Source organism: Canis aureus, chromosome 34, assembly GCF_053574225.1.
Source record: "Canis aureus isolate CA01 chromosome 34, VMU_Caureus_v.1.0, whole genome shotgun sequence".
Taxonomy (NCBI): Eukaryota; Metazoa; Chordata; class Mammalia; order Carnivora; family Canidae; genus Canis; species Canis aureus.
The window spans coordinates 33832092-33853926 of NC_135644.1; the positions used below are offsets into that span (position 1 = coordinate 33832092).

The 21835-nt window shown below is 45.4% G+C and overlaps 1 long non-coding RNA gene and 1 pseudogene across 2 annotated transcripts in view; one reads left to right on the forward strand and one right to left on the reverse strand.

Annotated features, from left to right (window-relative positions):
* The window catches only part of LOC144304760 (uncharacterized), a 478638-nt gene that overhangs the window by 454216 nt on the left and 2587 nt on the right, over positions 1 to 21835 (forward strand). The gene's annotated exons all lie outside the window — the stretch shown is intronic.
* Positions 1391 to 21675, reverse strand: LOC144304551 (transforming protein RhoA pseudogene; annotated as a pseudogene).

Consider the following 21835-nt stretch of genomic DNA (forward strand, 5'->3'; position numbering starts at 1 on the left):
AACTGGAACACTTTGAGAAGTAGAGTATTTTGTAAAATTTACCTCAGTTGGGAAATGTCTGTTATCTCATGATTAAACTCCTTTGTGGATTATATAAAGAGATATACTGCCATTTTAATTATATCATATAAAGGATAGATATTATCAACATGATTTATCAGTCTTAGTATCAATCTGATCATCTTGCTGAGGTAGTGTTTGTCAGCTTTCTCCGTTGTAAAGTGATTATTATTATTATTATTATATTATCATTTTTATATACACATTTTCATATTATATTTTGTAGAAGGAAGTTACTATGTGTATTCCATACATATGAGTCGGAGGCTATGCTAATCAACTTGAGGGTGGAATGTCTGTACAACTTCTTTGAAATTCTTCTACATGGGAGATTTCTCTTCCTTCTGGGTTTGTTTGTTTCTTTTTAAAGATGTCATTTATTTATTTGAAAGAGAGAGGAGAGAAAAACCAAGAGCGAGAGGGGTAGATGGAGAGGGAGAAGCAGGTTCCCTGCAAACAGGGAGCCTGCCTTGGGAATTGGATCATGATCTGAGCCTAAGACAATAGCTTATGTGACTGAGCCACCCAGATGCCACTTTTTCTTTCTTTTTCCTTTTTTTAATAATAAATTTACTTTTTATTGGTATTCAATTTGCCCACATACAGAATAACACCCAGTGCTCAGCCCGGTAGTACACGTCACCCATTCACCCCCACCCCCGCCCTCCTCCTCTTCCTTCACCCCTAGTTCATTTCCCAGAGTTAAGAGTCTTTATGTTCTGTCTCCCTTTCTGATATTTACCACATATTTCTTCTCACTTCCCTTATATTCCCTTCACTATTATCTATATTCCCCAAATGAATGAGAACATACAATGTTTGTCCTTCTCCGATTGACTTACTTCACTCAGCATAATACCTTCCAGTTCCATCCACTTTGAAGCAAATGATGGGTATTTGTTTTTTCTAATGTCTGAGCAAGGCCCACCTTTTCTCTCTCTTCATCTTCTGAGTCTCCTATGGTATGAATGTTATTGTTTTAATAAGTGGATGACTTCCCTACGTCTGTCTCTGTGATCCATACCATTCTTGTTTTGAAGGCTTCCACTTGGGACTGCATCTCAGTTATACCATTTTTAACATTGTCCTGACTAGATTTTAGTTCTTTTATTTCTACAGTAAAGGTTTCTCTAGTTTTCTTCTGTGCTCTTTTTCTAGCCCAGCTGTTGTCTTTATAATCATTGTTTTATTTTTTTTTTTTTTTTTTGAATTTTCCATCTGACTTTATTTTCAAATACACTTTCTTTTTTAAAAAAACCAATACACTTTCTGCAGGGATGACAAATATCAGTATTAGGAAATCCAATTATACAAAAAATACTACATCTAGTCTGGGGTAGATAGATTTATTTTTTGGTAACATACATTAAGTGGCACTAATTACACAGTAACTATAAGGTAACTAACATGAAACCACAGAACTGTAACTCTGCCACAGCTGCATGGACTTGAGCCTTTCTGGATAAGCACATTTTCAAAAAACTGGATGACCATCACAGAGCTATGCCAATACAATCTGTTAAGGAGTAAAGCTCTGAAGTAGGGACTCACCAGAGTACCTTGCAGCTGACAGATGACAGGCAGGACATGTTAGTTATAAAGTAGTTACAGCCTAATTCACAAAAGTTACCAACTGTTTCTCTTTCTAGAAAGAAGCAAGAAGTTAAGAAATTCCTTGAATTAGCGCCTGGTGTGTCAGGTGGGAGTGCAGAGGAGGGCTGTTAGAGCGGTGTCAGGAGGACCTCGGTGGTCAGGTGGGTTGGACATCATTAATAATCATGGTTGGCTTCTAAATACTGGTAGCAAGATGACTTTTGATTTGTAATCTTAGGTAAATTATAGATAAATGAAAAAGGCCAGTAATCATACACTAAGATTAATAAACAGCACTTCAAAATTAACCGCATGAGGGCTGTGCTTGCAGCAGGGTTTCACAAGACAAGGCACCCAGATTTTTTCTTCCCACGTCTGGCTTGCAGAGCAGCTCTCGTGGCCATTTCAAAAACCTCCCTCACTCCATCTTTGGTCTTTGCTGAACACTCCATGTACCCAAAAGCACCAATCCTGTTTGCCATATCTCTGCCTTCTTCCGGTTTCACCGGCTCCTGCTTCATCTTGGCTAGCTCCCGCCTTGTGTGCTCATCATTCCGAAGATCCTTCTTGTTCCCAACCAGGATGATGGGCACGTTGGGACAGAAGTGCTTGACTTCTGGGGTCCATTTTTCTGGGATGTTTTCTAAGCTATCAGGGCACAGGCTCCATCACCAACAATCACCAGTTTCTTCCGGATGGCAGCCATGCTTACAAATGTGCTGCAAGACCCACGGGCTGTGTGGCAGAAGTTCTACAAGTGCCTTTAACTTCTCAGATGTAGGCACTCAGGCGACGACTCGCAGTCCGGCCTCTCTGCGCCGAGTGCGCCTGTCCGCGAGTCGGAAGCTCGGAGACTGGAGCGGGTGGCTGAGAAGACCACGGCGAACTAACGAGAGAACCCATAATCATTGTTTTAAACTGTAGTTAGACATCATCTATGTGTATTGATTAAATTCCTGGCTGTGAGTAGACCTCATGTTATTTTATGGAGGTGATTTTCTCCATCTCATTATATTTTCCAGAAAAGAAAGAAGGAAGAAAAAGGAAAAACAAGAAAAACAATAACAACTGCCCTCCCCCCAAAAAAACAAAACAAAACATAATAAAACCCAGATTATTTTGGCCTGCTTGTTAAAAGATTCTAAATCCCAAATTAGAAACAATTAAAGTGATCCCTGGGTGGCGCAGTGGTTTAGTGCCTGCCTTTGGCCCAGGGCATGATCCTGTAGACTCTGGATCAAATCCCACATCGGGGTCCCAGTGCATGGAGCCTGCTTCTCCCTCTGCCTGTGTCTCTGCCTCTCTCTCTCTCTCTCTCTCTCTCTCTCTCTCTTTCTCTCTGTTTGTGACTATCATAAATAAATTGAAAAATAATTAAAAAAAGAATCACAATTAAAGTACTATGAAAGTAAAAATAAGAAATATATAAGGTACATACATAGAAATTAAAATAAGGCAATTAATAAAAAAGACTCAAAGAAAATAAATGAAAAAAGAGCACAAAGTACAAAGGAATCTAGACCCTACTTTCCAGGCAGAGCTTAAGCTCTGCAGCCACTGTGGTCCAACAACTTGGTGGCAGCGAATGCTCTGTGTGGGGTCTGGGGATGGGCCATGGCGCTGATTGTCAGGTGCACATCGGCCTGGGAGATGCACCTGCGGGGGTCAGAGGCGGGTTGGGCGTCAGCGCCTCTGGGCTCAGCGGGCTGCGCTGCCCTGTTCCTGAGACCTGTCCCTAATAGGCGGGATGCGGTTGGGGTCTCTGGGTCCTCTGGCTCTGGAGCAGAGCATCCCCCACCCCAGTCTGCTGGGGCCTCCACAGAAGAGCGGCCAAGCCCCCAGGTCTCCACGGCTTCTCTCAGAACCCTGCGTTCACTCTACCTGTGTCCGAGCTTCTTTTGGTTTTGTTTTTTTATCTCAGACTGTTGTGCCCAAGATTGTGAATCCGAGAAACCACCGAGAAGCTGACTCCAAGGCAAACACATGAGAGTTTATTTACAAGCTTGAGCTTGTGTCCAAGTATACCCGACAGAGCAGAGCAGGGACTTGGACCCTGAGGTGGGTTTTAGCTTAGTTTTAAGGGTTGGTCTCAGGGTACTCCCGAAGGGCTGGAGCAATTCCTCAAGTTTTTTTTTTTAAACTTCTTTTTTTTTTTAAGATTTTATTTTTTTTATGATAGTCACAGAGAGAGAGAGAGAGAGAGAGAGGCAGAGACACAAGCAGAGGGAGAAGCAGGCTCCATGCACCGGGATCCCGACGTGGGATTCGATCCCCGGTCTCCAGGATTGTGCCCTGGGCCAAAGGCAGGCGCCAAACCGCTGTGCCACCCAGGGATTCCCCCTCAAGTTCTGTTTACATTTTGATATGGGGCCTTCAAAGGCATTGAGATCTATTCTCATTCTAATAGGGGCTTCCTGCACTTGGCCTGGGCTCAGTTTTTATTCTATTGTGGGGCTTTCCAGGGTATTAATCTGTAAACTTTTGTTATTTTCTTGTAACTGAAGTAATGTAAATTTCAGCTCTTCTTCACAGGGGCCTGGGATGGCTGGACATGTCAAACGCTGAACTTAAAGTGGAAAGGCCTTCATTTTCTCGGCCTCCTTGTGTCCCTTCCCATCCTATCTAGCTCCTTCCCCCTTCCCCGGAGCTCCTAAGAGAGCAATTGCTAATGACCTCAGCCTGGCAGCCTGTGTTGGGGGACAGGCCCAGGGATTTGGGATCAGGAAGACCTGGGGCTCGGGCGTCCCAGCTGTGCAGCGGGATTTGATGCTGCAACCCTTTTTTTTTTAATTTTTATTTATTTATGATAGTCACAGAGAGAGAGAGAGAGAGAGGTGCAGAGACACAGGCAGAGGGAGAAGCAGGCTCCATGCACCAGGAGCCCGACGTGGGATTTGATCCCGGGTCCAGGATCGCGCCCTGGGCCAAAGGCAGGCGCCAAACCGCTGCGCCACCCAGGGATCCCTGATGCTGCAACTCTTATTCCCTAAGGCTATCTTGACAACTGACTTTGTACATAGAAAAGCTGTCCTTTGTCTTTATAAGACGAAGAGCGAGTCAAAGTGTTTTTTCTCTGCCCATCTGATTGCTCAGATTCCCAGGATAGATGTGGGCCCGCATCGACCCTGACAGGAACACCTGGGCCACTTCAGGACCTGCAGGGAGGCTTCAGGAAGCTGTGGTGCCTCGTCCACTCTGTCAGGAGCTCCTGGGCCACTCAGGACATAATTTGAGTCTTCTGGAAGGTGGGGGCGCATCCATGGTGTCAGGAGCCCTGGCCTCCTCAGAATCCACAGTGAGGCTATGGGAGGACTTGGGGCCACGCCCACACAACAGGACGCTGACGTCCTCAGGACCCCCGGTGTAGACTTCGGGAAATATGGGGATGCTTCCATGCAGACAGAAGACCCCAGCCTTGTCAGGGCCTGTGGTGAGGCGTAAGAAAAATGTGGGTGCCGAATCCAAACTGACAGGAGTCTCCAGCCTCTTTAGGATCAGCAGTTTGGCTTCAGGACATATGGGGCTGGGTCTACGCTGACAGGAGCCCACAGCCCCCTCAGGACCCGCAGTGAGTTTTCTGGGGGCCATGGGGCCATGTCCAGGCTGACAGGAGCCCTCGGCCTTCTGAGGACCTGCTGTGAGGCTTCCAGAGGATGTGAGGCATAGTCCACAGTGATAGGAGACCCGTTGTCCTCGGGACCCGCTGACTATGACTCAGGAACACGTGGGGCCACATCCACACTCACAGGATCCTGGCTTCCTCAGGACCCCCTGGAGGACTCTGGAGGTGCCGTTGGGGGCCACGTCCACCTCAGAAGGGACTACTCAGAACCACAGGGTAAGTGAATGGGTAGAATGAATGGTAGGGTCAAGGAGGGGAGGCAGTTGGTGGTTAAGTTAGGTTAGATGTTAGGGTTTAGTGATTATGCTTATGGTTACAGATTAGAGGATAGCGTGAGGGATAAGGGTAAGGGTCAATGGTTAGGAGTTAGGCTGGGAGTTAGGGATTAGGGAAAGGGGTTAGGGTTAGTGTTAGGGACAGGATTTAGAGTTACGGTTAGGGTTTAGGCTTAGGGATTAGGGCAGGATGTTAGGAGTTGGGGTTAGGGTTATGCTTAGTGTTAGGGTTGTGATTAGGTTTGCAGTTAGGGTTAAGGGTTAGGGTGTGAGTTAGGGTTAGGGGTTAACGTTAAGGGTTAGAGTTAAAGTTAGGCCTAGGTTTAGGGTTTAGTGCTAGTGTTGGGGTTAGTGTTTGGTTAGGGGTTAGGGATGGGGTCAGGTCAGGGTCAGGGTCAGGGTACGGTTTTGGAAAAGGGTAAGAGATAGGTTTAGGCAGTGGGTTAGGGATTAGTTTTAGGGTATGGGTAGTGTACAGTTTGGGGTATGAGATAGGGTTAGTATTAGAGGGTTAGGGTTAGGGTACAAATTAAGGTTAGGAATAGGATTTGAGTACATTAAGTTAAGGTTAGGGTTAGAGGTTAGGGTTACGATTAGATTTAAGGTAAGGTCAGGGTTAAGGAAACCTCAGAATAGGTTTAGGAGTTAGGGTGTGGCTTGGCAGGTAGGTTCAGTGAATGTGTTTCGGTCTTGGGGTTTGTGTTTGGTTTTTAATTAGTGATAGTTCTTGTTTAAGGGTTAGGTTAACATTAGGCTTAAGTGTAGGGTAAGGGTTATGTCTGTGTATGGTTAGAGTTTCTGTCTTGCCATGTGCCTGCACTGGGACTCCTAGCATCTTGGGCAGTTTAGTTTGATGCACTCTATTTAGATTTTGGTTTCAAAGATAGCCTGACTCCACCAAGTCAGTGGCCTCCCCAGAGAATCAAAATCTAGTCTTCTCTGGGGTGAGAATAGGCATGGCAGGATTCTCATGAGCTGAGCTAAGGAGGGGATTTGTGGCTCTAAAGACTCTTTGAGGTAAATCCCCAACAGTGCAATTGCTGGGTCGTAGGGCAGGTCTATTTTTAACTCTTTGAGGAACCTCCACACAGTTTTCCACAGTGGCTGCACCAGTTCACATTCCCACCAACAGTGAAGAGGGTTCCCTTTTCTCTGCATCCTCTCCAACATTTGTGGTTTCCGGCCATGTTAATTTTCCCCATTCTCACTGGTGTGAGGTGGTATCTCATTTTAGTTTTGATTTCTATTTCCCTGAGGCAGGTGATGCAGAGCATTTTCTCATGTGCATGTTGGCCATGTCAGTGTCTCCCTCTGTGAGATTTCTCTTCATGTCTTTTGCCCATTTCATGATTGTCTCTTTAGTGTTGATTTTAAGAAGTTCTTTATAGGTCTTGGAAACTAGCCCTTTATCTGATACATCATTTGCAAATATCTTCTCCCATTCTGTAGGTTGTCTTTTAGTTTTGTTGACTGTATCCTTTGCTGTGCAAAAGCTTCTTATCTTGATGAAATCACAACAGTTCATTTTTGCTTTTTTTTCTTTTGCCTTCGTGGATGTATCTTGCAAGAAGTTACTGTGGCCACGTTCAAAAAGGGTGTTGCCTGTGTTCTCCTCTAGGATTTTGATGGACTCTTGTCTCACATTTAGATCTTTCATCCATTTTCAGATTATCTTTGTGTATGGTGAAAGAGAGTGGTCTCATTTCATTCTTCTGCATGTGGATGTCCATTTTCCCAGCCCCATTTATTGAAGAGACTGTCTTTCTTCCAATGGATAGTCTTTCCTCCTTTATTGAATATTAGTTGACCATAAAGTTCAAGGTCCACTTCTGGGTTCTCTATTCTGTTCCATTGATCTATTTGTCTGTTTTTGTGCCAGTACCACACTCTCTTGATGACCACAGCTTTGTAGTACACCCTGAAATCTGGCATTGTGATGCCCCCATATAAGGTTGTCTTTTTTAAATTCCCCTGGCTATTCGGGGTCTTTTCTGATTCCACACAAATCTTAAATAATTTGTTCTAACTCTCTGAAGAAAGTCCATGGTATTTTGATAGGGTTTGCATTAAACGTGTTCATTGCCTGGGTACCATTGACATTTTCACAATGATAATTCTGCCAATCCATGAGCATGGAATATTTTTCCATCTCTTTGTGTCTTCCTCAATTTCTTTCAGAAGTGTTCTATTGTTTTTAGGGTATATCCTTTACCTCCTTGGTTAGGTTTCTTCCTAGGTATCTTAAGCTTTTTGGTGCAATTGTAAATGAAATTGACTCCTTAATTTCTCTTTCTTCAGTCTCATTGTCAGTGTATAGAAATGCCATTGATTTCTGGGCATTGATTTTTTTATCTTGCAACGCTACCAAATTGCTGTATGTGTTCTAGCAATCTTGGGGTGGGGGATTTTGGGTTTTCTAGGTAAAGTATTATGTCATCTGAGAAGAGGGAGTGTTTGACTACTTCTTTGCCAATTTGAATGCCTTTGATGTCTTTATGCTGTCCGCTGAGGCTGGGACTTCCAGTACTATGTTGAATAGCAGTGGGAGAGTAGACATCCCTGTCTTGTTCCTGATCTTTGGGAAAGGCCTCCAGTGCGGCCCCACTGAGAATGATATTTGCAATGGGCTTTTCCTAGATTGCTTTTAAGATGATGAGAAATGTTCCTTCTCTCCCTATGCTCTGAAGTGTTTTGATCAGGAATGGATGCTCTATTTTGTTAAATGCTTTCTCTGCATCTAATGAGAGGATCATATGATTCTTGGTTTGTCTCTTGCTGATATGATGAATCACATTGATTGTTTGACGAGTGTTGAACCAGCCTGTGTTCCGAGGATAAATCCTACTTGGTCATGATGAATAATTTTCTTCATGTACTTTTGGATCCTATTGGCTAGTATCTTGTTGAGAAGTTTTGCATGCATGTTCATCATTGCTATTGGTCTGTAATTCTCCTTTTTGGTGGGGTCTTTGTCTGGTTTTGCAATTAAGGTGATGCTGGCCTCATGGAACGAATTTGGAAGTACTCTATCTCTTTCTAACTTCCCAAACATCTTTAGTAGGATAGGTATGGTTTCTTCTTTAAACGTTTGATAGAATTCCCCTGGGAAGCCATCTGGCCCTGGACGTTTGTGTCCTGGGAGGCTTTGGATGACTGCTTCAATTTCCTTCCTGGTTTTTGGCATGTTCAGGTTTTGTATTTCTTCCTGTTCCAGTTCTGGCAGTTTCTGGCTTTCCAGGAATGCGTCCATTTCTTCTAGATTGCCTAATTTATTGGTGTATGGCTGTTCATAATATGTTTTTAAAATCGTTTGTATTTCCTTGGTGTTGGTAGTGACCTCTCCTTTCTCATTCATGATTTTATTAATTTGAATATTCTGTCTCTTCTTTTTAATAAGGTTGGCTAATGGTTTATCTATCTTATTAATTCGTTCAAGGAACCAACTCCTCGTTCCGTTGATCTGTTCCACAGTTCTTCTGGTCTCGATTTCCTTGAGTTCTGCTCGAATGTTAATTAACTCTATTCTTCTGTTAGGTGTAGGATCTATCTGCTTTTTTTTTTTTTGTCTCTAGCCTCTTTATGTGTAAGGTTAGCTTTTGTATTTGAGTAGTTTCCCGTTTTGGAATAGATGCTTATATTGTGATGTATTTCCCCCTTAGGACTGCTTTTGCTGCATGCCAAAGATTTTAATGGTTGTATGTTCATTCTCATTAGTTTCCATGAATCTTTTTAATACTTCCTTAATTTCCTAGTTGACCCTTTCATCTTTTAGCAGGATGATCCTTCACCTCCACGTGTTTGAGCTCCTTCCAAACTTCTTGTTATGATTTAGTTCTAATTCCAAGGCATTATGGTCTGAGAATATGCAGGGGACGATCCCAATCATTTGGTATCGGTTCAGACCCTATTTGTGACCCAGTATGTGGTCTACTCTGGAGAAAGCTCCATGTGCACTTGAGAAGAATGTGCATTCAGTTGAGTTTGGATGTAAAGTTCTGTAGATTTCTGTCAAATTCATCTGGTCCAGTGTGTCATTTAAAGCTCTCGTTTCTTTGGAGATGTTGTGCTTAGAAGACCTATCGAGGGTAGAAAGAGCTAGATTGAAGTCACCAAGTATAAGATAATTATTATCTAAGTATTTCTTTACTTTGGTTATTAATTGGTTTAAGTATTTTGCAGCTCCCATATTCGGGGCCTATATTGAGGATTGTTAAGTCCTCTTGTTGGATAAATCCCTTAAGTATGATTTAGTGTTCCTCTTCATCTCTCACTACATTCTTCGGGGTAAATTTTAGTTTACCTGATATAAGGATGCCTACCCCTGCTTTCTTTTGAGGAACATTTGAATGGTAAATGGTTCTCCAACCCATTATTTTCAGATTGTAGGTGTCCTTCTGTCTAAAATGAGTCTCTCGTAGGCAGCAAATAGATGGGTCCTGCTTTTTTATCCAGCCTGAAACCCTGGGCCTTTTGATGTGGTCATTAAGCCCGTTCATGTTCAGAGTTACTATCGATAGATATGAGTTTAGTGTCATCATGATATCTATTCAGTTCTTGTTTTTGTGGATTGTTCCACTGAACTTCTTCTTAAAGGGGAATTTTAAGAGTTCCCCTTAAAATTTCTTGCAGAGCTGGTTTGGAGGTCACATATTCTTTCAGTTCCTGCCTGTCTTGGAAGCTCTTTATCTCTCCTTCCATTTTGAATGAGAGCCTTGCTGGATAAAGTGTTCTTGGTTGCATGTTCTTCTCATTGAGGACCCTGAATATATCCTGCCAGCCCTTTCTGGGGTGCCAGGTCGCTGTGGAGACGTCTGCTGTTACCCTAATGCTCCTTCCCATAAAGGTCAGGGATTTCTTGTCTCCTTCTGCTTTAAGGATCTTCTCTCTCTCTTTGGAATTTCCAAGCTTCACTATTAAATGTCGAGGTGTTGGATGGTTTTTATTCATTTTAGGGGGGAATCTCTCTATTTCCTGGATCTGAATGCCTGTTTCCCTTCCCAGATTAGGAAAGTTTTCAGCTAGGATTTGTTCAAATACTTATTCTGGCCCTCTGTCCATTTTGGCGCCCTCGGGAACCCCAATTACACGTAGGTTTTCTTCCTCAGGCTGTCGTTTATTTCCCTTAATCTGTCTTCCTGGTCTTTTAATTGTCTGTCTCTTTTTTCCTCAGTTTCCCTCTTTGCCATCAACTTGTCTTCTATGTCACTCCCTCGTTCTTCTACCTTGTTAACTCTCGTCGTTAGGACTTCTAGTTTGGATTGCATCTCATTCAATTGATTTTTACTTTCTGCCTGATTGGATTTAAATTCTGCAGTCATGAAGTCTCTTGAGTCCTTTATGCTTTATTCTAGAGCCACCAGTAGCTGTATAATAGTGCTTCTGAATTGGATTTCTGACATTGAATTGTAATCCAGATTTTGTAACTCTGTGTGAGAGAGGACTGTTTCTGATTCTTTCTTTTGAGGTGAGCTTCTCCTTCTAGTCATTTTGCTCAGTACAGTAGCCAAAAACAAATTGTATTGGGAAAAGGAGAAAAAGGAGGAGAGAAAGAAGGAAAGGAAAGAAAAAAAGAAAAAAGAATAAAGGAAGATAGAAGGAAAAAAGAGAATAAAAAGAGAAAGAAAAAGAAAGAAGGGGGAAAAAGGGAGGGTGAAGCAATCAGAAACAAAAAAATAAAACATGGGGGAGTATCTTCTGATTCTGTATAGTTTAAGTCCATTGACTTCCCCTGGAACTTGTCCGTGTAGCTGGACTTCTGGGGCGGGGCCTGTTGTGCTGATTTTCAGATGTTAGCACTTGGGGGAGCTGCTCTGTCCACTGCCTGGTGCAGGGCTCAGTGGGCGTTGTTTACCCCGTGAGGCCTCTGGAGGAACAACCCCAGTGGCAGCGGCCAGCTCTGGATATCTGTATTCAGCACCCACAGTAACTCCAGAGCAGTCCATCTGCAGGGCCTGGAGGCTCTGGGACGTGACCGCTGATCTGCTCAGCTCTGGGCAGGAGCGTCCTTGCTGTCCTGGGCCATCCGGGCCTCTGCCTGTCCCCGGGGAGGCCTAATCCTGTGCTGTGTCCTGGCGCCCTGTGCTCTGGAGCCTGCGCTGTTGGATTCACGCTCCTGTCTGTGCAGCCGCATCTCCCTGGAGCTGCTGCCCAGCCCCTCTGAGCTGCTCCTGGTCGGACAGCCCCTCAGGGAGCCACCGCCTGAGCACCTCCGAGTTGCTTCCGGAGCCGCACAGCCCCCTCTGCACGGAGCCACTTCCTCTGCTTGAGGCACTGCCACCAAGCTGCCCCCGGGGCATGCAACCTGCTCCACGCAGAGCCCTGCCCGAAACCCGCTGAGCTGCTCCCAAGTCAGTGCACGTGCCCTGCAGCACTTAAGGAGCATGGTGCACTCTCTTGGGAGTGCAGGTGTCTCTTAGTGTCCCAGGGAATCCGTGGGTATCCCTGCCTTCCTGGGGTCCTGCTCTGAATCCCTGTGGGCGCCATTCTGCCCAGGAAGATTGGTGCAGATCCTGCTTCTCTGGAACAAAGCTCTCCTGACCAGGGGGCACACCGCCTGGCCTTAGCCCGGCTCCTCATGGGGCCCCTCCCCTTGGATGCCTTTTGTTTCTTTATTTCTTTTCCCTAGTCATCCTCCTTTGATAGAAGCGTGAACTTTTCTCACTGTAGCATTCCAGCTGGTCTGTCTTTAAATCTCAGGCAGAATTTGAAGATTTTCAGGATGATTTGAAGGTTATCTAGGTAATTTGGTGGGGACAGGTGACTTGGGGACCCTACTCTTCCGCCATCTTGCCCCTCCTCCTGTATGTTGCCTTTTAGCTTTGGTTGTTTCCTTCACTTTGCAGAAGCTTTTCAATTTGATGAAGTCCCAATAGGATTTTTTGCTTTTGTTTCCCTCACCTCAGAGGCATATCTAGAAAGAAGATCCAATGGCCAATGTCAAAGTCATTGCTGCCTATCTTTTCTTCTTTATATGTTTTTTGGTCTCACATTTAGGTCTTTCATCCATTTTGAATTTATTTTTTATATATATGGTGTAAGAAAGTGGTCCAGTTTCATTCTTCTGCATGTGGCTGCCTGGTTTTCCCAACACCATTTGTTCTTATGCTGGGGTCAGGGTTAGGGTTTGTTGAAGAGACTGTCTTTCTGCCATTGGATATTCCTTCCTGCCTTGTTGTCCATTATGGGTCATAGATACATGTTTGTATCTTGTTTTGGCTTTCCATTCTGTTCTATTGATCTAAGCATCTCCTGTTGGGAGATTCTTGATTCCTGATTCAATTTCTTTGCTGGTTAACTGTCTGTTCAAATTTCTTATTTCTTCATTTTTCATTTTTGCTATGTTATATATTTCAGGGAATTGATCTATTTCTTCCAGGTTGTAGGTTGCTGGCATACAATTTTTCATCATATTCTCTTATAATCTTTTGTATTTCTCTAGTGTTGGTTTTTATTTCTCTTTTCTCTTTTCTGATTTTATTTCGGTCCTTTCTCATCTTTTTATCTTTTTTCTTTTTTAAGATTTTATTTATGGATTCATGCGAGACACAGAGAGGCAGAGGTATAGGCAGGGGAAACCTGAGGCTCCATGCAGGGAGCCTGATGTGGGACTTGATTCCCCAGGACCCCAGGATCATGACCTGAGCCAAAGCACATGCTCAACCACTGAGGCACCCAGGTGCCTTGCTGATTCAATTCCTTTGCTAGTTATGGAAATGTTCACATTTTCTATTTCTTCCTATTTCAATTTTGCTCATTTGCACATTTCTAGGGATTTGTCCATTTATTCCAGGTCTCCCAGTTTGTTAACGTATATTCTTTCATAGTATTCCCTTATAATTGTCTTATTTTTCTGGTGTTGATTGTGATCACTCTTCTCTCATTTGTGATTTTATTTATTTAGGTCTTTTCTCTTTTCTCGTTCATAAGGCTGGATAGGGCTTGATCCATTTTATTAATTATTTTGAAGAACCGGTTCTTAGTTTCATTATTCCATTCTACTGCTTTTTTTTTCTGTATTGTTTATTTCTGCTCTCATCTTAATTTTTTCCCTTCTTCTGTAGGCTTTAGGCTTTGTTTGCTATGCCTTTTCCAGCTCCTTTAGGTGTAGGGTTAGGTTGTGTATTAGAGACTTCTTGTGTCCTTTTTTTTAAAAAAATTTTATTTAATTTTTATTTATTTATGATAGTCACAGAGAGAGAGAGAGGCAGAGACATAGGCAGAGGGAGAAGGAGGCTACATGCACCAAGAGCCCGATTTGGGATTCATTCCCTGGTCTTTAGGATCGCGCCCTGGGCCAAAGGCAGGCACCAAACCGCTGCGCCATCCAGGGATCCCAGACTTCTTGTTTCCTGAGGTAAGCCTGTATTGCTATGTACTTCCCTCTTTGGACTGCCTTTGCTACATCCCAGAGGTTTGGAGAAACATGTTTTCATTTGTTTTAAATTTCCTCTTTAATTTCCTGGTTGCTCCATTCATTCTCTAGTAGGAAGTTCATGATCTCCACCTATTTTTGGTCTGTCCAAATTTTTTCTTACTGTCGTCTTCGAGTTTCATAGCATCGTGATCAAAAATATACAGGGTGTGATATCAACCTTCTTGAACCTGTTGTACCTGTTGAGTGCTGATTTGTGGTCCATGATATGATCTGTTCTGGAGAATGTCCCATGTGCACTTGAAAGGAATGTGTATTCTGCTCTAGGAAGAAATGTTCAGACTATATCTGTGGGTCCCTGTGGTCCAGTGTGTCAAGTCTATTGTTCCCCTGTTGATTTCCTGCATAGACAATCGGTCCATTGCCATAAGTGGGTGGGTGTTAAAATCCCCTGTCATTGTATTATTATCAGTGTGTTCCTGTACGTTTGTTGGTAATTGTTTTCCATATTTAGGTACTCCCATGTTGGCAGCATAAATATTTAGTTGTTTGATCCTGATAGAGTCTTTTTAACTATGAAATAATGCCCTTCTTCATCACTTCTTACAGTATTTGTTGTTTCTTTTTTGACATTGAATATTTAATTTATTTATTCATGAGAGATACACAGAGAAGCAGAGGCAGGAACATAGGCAGAGGGAGAGAAAGGCTCCCCAAAGGGATGCCGATGTGGGACTCGATCCTGGGATCCCAGGAACACACCCTGAGCCGAAGGCAGATGCTCAACCACTGAGCCACCAGGTGTCCCCCAGGGTTTGGTTTCAAATCTAGTTTTTCTAATATAAGCATTGGTCCCCCAGCTTTCTTTTCATAACCATTAGCGTGATAGATGATTTTGCATCCCCTGACTTTCAATCTGCTGGTGTCTATAGGTCTAAGGTGAGCATCTAGTAGGCAGCATACCTATGGACCTTGCTTTTTTAATAACGATTTTATTTTTGAGAGCATGAGAGAGAGAGAGAGAGAGAGAGAGAGGCAGAAAATTAGGCCAAGAGAGAAGCCGGCTTCCCACCAGGAGCCCAATATGGGACTCGATCCCAAACTCTAGGATCACATCCTGATTCAAAGGCAGAGGCTCAACCCCTGAGCCACCCAGGCATCCCGGGTCCTGTTTTTTAAGGCACTCTGATACCCTATATCATTTGATTGGACATTTAGTATCAGCATTCAGAGTGCTTATTCAAAATATGAACTTTGTGCCTTTGTGTTACCAGTAGAGTTGGTGTTTCTGGTGACGTTCTCTGGTCCTTTCTAGTCTTTGTTGCTTTTGGTCTCTTTTTTCCCCCACTAGAATGGTCCCTCTGAAAATTCCTTACTGGACTGATTTAGTGATCATGAACTCCTTTATACTTTGCCTGTCTGGGAAAATCTTTCTCTCTCTTTCTATCCTGAATGACACACTTGCTGAAGCAAGAATTCATACAAATTGGACTCCAATAAAAGAAATATAAAAACATAAAATAAATTTTTGCTATTATGATTGTGGAAAATGGCATTTAGTAGGAAAAGCAGAAGCTGAAATAGAAGAGGAATTATTTCACCTTCCATGGCCTTCACAGGGACCTGGTGTCCTTTCCTAGGAGGGCCCCCCCCTCTGTAGGATGCTTTCTGCCCCTCTGCGCTCCTTTTTGGAACACAAGAGGCACATCTCCGTGCCTCCAGCACCTCTGCAGTCATGGTTTATAGCATCTTCCAGGTATCCTATTGGGGACCACGGCGTCATGTATGTAACCATCCAGCTGCTGTTTGACAACATTGGGGGGATTCTGACTTTTGTTGGTTGTGGGGTGTGTGTGTGTCTATCACATGAAGCTATCACATGCAGCTATCAGATCTTCCGGCTGGGTCACCCAAATGCCGAAATGGTTGGTACAACATCATTTCTGGTGCTGATGCTGGGTGGCTAGCTGGGCTCTCCTGGCTGACCCAGGGCTCGCTCTTGAGGTGAATTTCAGCCAGAGGGTCAGCTGAGGTGGAAGATCTGGCTCGGCCACAATCCCATGTCCGGCAGTGGGTCTCCCGAGCGCCGCCTGCTTCTCTTCTCCCCGATGGCTCTCCAGAGGGAGCTGGACCTCGGAGCCACCCTGGGAGGATCTCCAGAGGTGCCAGGTGCCCATTACGGGGAGCCATGGGGCAGCCTGTGTGTGGGAGTAGGGGTGGTGATGGGGCTGGTGTTCTTCGGTCCTCTGTGCTGCCTGGCCTTCAGGACAAGCCCCATGCTCACCCAGCCCCTACTCACTAGGGTGAGGAGGGTGCCCTCTACACACTGGTGTGAGAGATCCAGCACCACAAGGTGTGCACAGTGAGTCCACCTGGTGAGGGTGGCCCAGGTGCATGATCTTCAAGTGTGGGGCCCAGGAAATTTATCAAAAATCCCCTACCCCTGGACAAGCAGAGCAGGACTGTTTCAATTTTGTGCTACAACCGCCACCTCCCCTATGAACCCCACATGACCTGCTTATGTCTTAAGGCGTTGCCCCAACCCAGTCAAGCCGCTGGGCACACCGTAATCGGAAATCGGCTCATAACAATGTAACCCTGCTTTGTGCCCGCCAAAACTGCACGCCGATTCTGACCAAAGAAATAGACCAGGTCAAGTGGATCCTATAGGGCAAGGTGTAATTCAATCGGCCACCTGCATGTGGACCGACACGACTGTGCAACTTTCTGTGTTTCCCATGGGCCAATGGCCCCTATAAAGCTGCTACGCGTCTTAGTCTCAGGGTCCAAATCCCTGCTCCGCTGTGTCGGGTGCACTAGGACAGAAGCTCCAGATTGTAAGGAAGCCTTGGGAGTTTGCATCGGTGTTGGCTCCTCAGTGGTTTCTCTGATTCACAATCTTGGGCACAACTCAAAGGCCTACTGTCCTAACATCCCTTCTAGAACCATGCTGACTGCCCAGCAGGCCCTCTCTGCCCCAGGCGCACAGGCACAGGGATGCGGGGAGGGGAGGAAGTGCCCCGTACCCGGCAAGCCACAGCCTCCTGGAAAGAGGGAGCACACACCTCTGGGTCGCTTTGCATAGACCCTGGTGACCTGAGGCTTCCTGGTGTCTCTCTGTCCCAGGCCCTCCTGGCCCTTGGGGCACAGCCTGAGTCCCAGTAAAGTCTGTTGGGTCCTGACCCCGGCATCTGGCCACCCGTGGAAGGCACGTGGGGACGTCAGCTGGGTGTTCCTGGCGGCGCCCCTGTAGGGGCTGGTGGGGCCTAGGTGGTACCCCCTCCTCCTCTCTGGGGGTCTCTCCATGCCCCGTGAACAGTGTTCTGGGAGACACAGAAGCAGGCTGGCTGTGCATTTTCACACCACAAGACTTTATTGACTTTCTACAGTAAACGGGCTCAGAGCCGAGGGTGCACGCCTTCCCCTGGGGAGGGAGACCTTTCTGTCCTTTAGGGAAGGGCAAGAATAACATGGGTTGGGGACGGATGCCAGAGTCCCCCACCTGGAAGCATGTGTGGACACTGGGTGGGGGCATGTGTCCTGAGGTTTCAGTCTGACAGACGGTTCTGAGGACAGCAGAGCTGACCTGGACCTGCAGCTCATGGGCTTCTGTGCTGGGTCTCCACAGGGCAGCTGGACCCTGGCCTCAGGCTCCCTGGGGCCCCAGCACCTGTCGGAGCCAGCCTCCTGGTGTGGGTGTGGGTGGAGCCCACCATCCAGCTGTGAGAGGGCTGGCTCAGCCCGGGGCCAGAATCCAGGGCTAGTCAGGGCCGTTTGGGCTGGATCCCATTAGTCTTTGTGTTGGGCCTGTGGTGGGGGCTCAAATCACCCCAGCCCTCACAGAGCCCAGGGCCAGGCCAGCCCAGATCCCCATGGGTTAGGGGCTGGTGTCCTGTGCAGTGTTTGACGCCCTAAATGAGGGACAGTGGGCGGAGTCAGGGCACAGTGGGTCCTCTGCACCACTCAACTGCACCCACCCTGTCGGGGGGTTCCTGTCTTCCCTCCTCCCTGCAACCCCTGAGTACTCTATGGGACACCCGGTCTTCTGATGGGATTAGGGTATTCAGAGAACCCTGGGGAGGCTGAGCTTGTCGCACAGGATGGCACCTGCATCGGGTCATTGCTGGGGGCCAATGGTGTGGCAGGAGTATGATGGTGGTAGAGTGTGGGGGATTGTGTAGGGGTGATGGTGTTGGGGTATAGTGTGAGTGCGGATTGTGTGGGGCTGTGTGGGTGTGAGGGGGATGTGTAGGTGGGATACCATTGGGGATGATGATGTAGGAGGATGGTGTGAGAGTGGGGAATGTGGGGGATGTCGTGAGGGGCCTGCGGGCACAGGAAATCTTCCTCTATGATGCTAAGGAGACATCTACAGTTAAAGGCGAGTAGTCTGGGGTTTGCAGTGACACCTGCCCCTGGGGCTCTGTGTGGTCAGTGCAGGGTCCTGGCTGGACCAGAGGCATTATCTGGGGGTCATTTTATAATATATGCTTTCAAATTGCAAATTGTCTCAAATTAAATGCATAAAATTTAGAATAATATAAAACACCGAGAGTGGGTGTCACTCTGACCCGTCCGACCCTCATGGGATCGATGTGGTCCTGCTCCAGCCGCGGCTATGCAGCCTGGCCCCCAGGTCCGGTTCCTGCCCCCCACATCCCCACCCCATCCCCTGCTTCTCAGGGAGCCGTCCCTCTCCTCTTTGGTCTTCAGCTCCCATGGCTACCCCTGGAGGCCCCATCCTAGTGGCCTCCTCATCCCCGAGACACCGGGAGTGTGGGCACGGGTGTCAGCCCCAGCATCCTACCATGGAGCAGTGTGTTTTTGGCTGCTATTGCTCCCCCGGCCTCAGTAGTCCCGTTTTCCCTACCCAGAAGGTCCCGGGCCTCCCTTGGTGTCCCGAAGACCCCTGGCCCAGCAGCCTCACCCGACCCCCTAGCCATCCCAAAATATGGTGTGGCTGCCGAACATCCTGTTGACGTCCGAGTCTACCTCCAAGATGTCCCTGGAGGAGACCAGGGCGTCCTCCTTCATTTCCTGTGGGAAACCTGGGGAGGAGGAGCAGGAGTCAGGGACACAGACCCCAACCTGTCATGAGCTGCTGTGCTGGGCAGGGAGCCCTGGGGCCACCATGGGAGTGTGTCCTGCCGAAACCTCTTTCCTTCCTCTGGGAGGCCAGGCATGGCGAAAGTGTCCACCGTGCCCGTGACAGCTGTGTGAGGGCCTGTACCCAGCAGTTGTGGGCGGGGAGGTGACTGAGTGTCAGCCTGGCTGGGAGGAGATAGTGGTTCAGCCCAGGTGGGAGGGGACATGGGGGTGTTGTGCCCAAGATTGTGAATCCGAGAAACCACTACGGACCTGACACTGATGCAAACACAGAAGGGTTGATTTCCAAACTCGAGCTTGCGTCCAAGTACACCCGACAAAGCAGAGCAGGGACTTGGACCCAAGGTGGTGTTTTGCTTTTAAGGGCTTGTCTCGGGGACCTCCAAAAGGGCTGGAGCAATTCCTCAAGTTGTGTTTACATTTTGATATGGGGCCTTCAAGGGCATTGAGCTCTGTTCTCATTCTAATAGGCGCTTCCAGCCCTTGGCGTGGGCTCTGTTCTTATTCTATTGTGGGGCTTTCCAGGGCATTAAGCTGTAAACTTTTGGTTTTTTCCTGTAACTGAAGTAATGTAAATTTCATCTCTTCTTCACGGGGGCCTGGGATGGCTGGACGGGTTCGAACGCTGAACTTAAAGTGGAAAAGCCTTCATTTTCTTGGCCTCCTTGTGTCCCTTCCCATCCTATCTAGCTCCTTCCCCCTTCCCCGGAGCTCCTAAGAGAGCAATTGCTAATGACCTCAGCCTGGCAGCGTGTGTGGGGGACAGGCCCAGGGATTTGGGATCAGGAAGACCTGGGGCGCGGGCGTCCCAGCTGTGCAGCGGGATTCCATGCTACAGACTCTTATTCCCTAATGCTATCTTGACAACTGACTTCGTACATAAAAAAGCTGTCCTTTCTCTTTATAAGATGAAGAGCAATTCAAAGAGTTTTTTCTCTGCCCTTCTGATTGCTCAGATTCCAATCTGAGACGTATTTCCTGCTAATAAGGATAATTTACTACTATCCGTAGTACTATGGTTAAAATATTCTGACACAAGTAATTCAGAGGGATGACGGTTTCTCATCTCTTTCTTCACAGTTCAGTCACTCCTCAGGAATTGCATCTTTATGGATTTGAAAGAACTGAGATATATTATTACCAGTGGTCCTCTTATTATGTGAAGGATTCTTCCCTGAGATTCTTCCCCTGTTTCAACTGACACTAAACAGTTTGAACTCTTTGGAAGACAAATGTCAAGGAAATAAATGTTATGCATTGCTAATTTTAAATGCACTTGCAATATGGTGTCTATTATAATAGAAGTATTTTTTATCTGATTTTTGCTATTTATTATCCATTCCTGCTTTTCAGGTTGAGGAGACATTATATGTGTTCATAAATGTTTTCTTTCCTTCTGATATAAAATTATTACTTTGTTCCCATCGAAGGAAGTCTTTAAGAATAAGGCAAAAGTTAATTAAACTATTCTTAAAATGTCTTCACACTTGGAGCCTGATTCATTTAAGTCAATTTTCAAAATAAATCTTATTTATTAGGAAAAAAAAGAAAGATTTATAGGGAAATTGAGAAGATAGTACAGAGCATTCGTATGCACTTGCACTCAATTAATCCAATTATTGATATCTTATATCAGTATGGTACAAATATTAGCTAATGAATCAATATTAAAATAGTTGCATTAACCAAGGACCATACTTTATTCAGATTTCCTTAGTTTTTGCTAAGTTACCATCCCTCATATCACATTCCATTTGTCCTCCTGTTTTCTTAGGCTCCTCAGGATTGTGACAGTCTTTCAGCCTTTCCTTGTTGTTGCACTGGAATACTTTGAGAAGTAGAGTATTTTGAAAATTTCCCTCAGTTGAGACATGTCTTTCGTTTATCTCATGATTGAACTGTTTTTGTGGATTATATACAGAGATATACTGCCATTTTCATTATATCATATAAAGGATAGATACTATCAACATGATTTATCAGTCTTGGTATCGATCTGATCATCTTGCTGAGGTAGTGTTTGTCATCTTTCTCTGTAGTTAAGTGATTCTTCCTCTTCTCCTTCTTCTTCTTCTTCTTCTTCTTCTTCTTATTATTATTATTATTATTATTAAATTATTATTATATTATCATTATTATTTTAAGTTTTTCATAATATATTTTGTAGAAGGAAGTTTCTATGTGTATTCCACATGTAAGAGTGGGAAGCTATGCTGATCAACTTGAGGGTGGAATGTCTGCAAAAATTGTTTGAAATTCTTCTACATGGGAGATTTCTCTTCTTGTGGCTTTGTTTTTTTTAGTTTCTTTTTCAAAGATGTTATTTATTTATTTGAGAGAGAGAGGAGAGAAAAACCATGAGTGACAGGGGCAGAGGGAGAGGGAGAAGCAGGTTCCCTGCTAAACAGGGAGCCTTCCTTGGGACGTGGATCATGATCTGACTTAAGGCAGAAGCTTAACTGACTGAGCCACCAAGGTGCCACTATTTCTTTCTTTCCCTCTTTCTTTTTTTTTTAAATAATATATTCACTTTTTATTGGTGTTCAATTTGACAACATACAGAATAACACTCAGTGCTCATCCTGTCAACTGCCCCTTTCAGTGCCCGTCACCCATTCATACAGCTCCCTAACCTCCTCACCTTCCATCACTCCTAGTTAGTTTCCAAGAGTTAGGAGTCTTTATGTTCTGTCTCCCTTTCTGATATGTCCCACACATTTCTTCTCCCTTCCCCTATATTCCCTTTCACTATTATTTATATTCCCCAAGTGAATGAGAACATACAATGTTTGTCCTTCTCTGATTGAC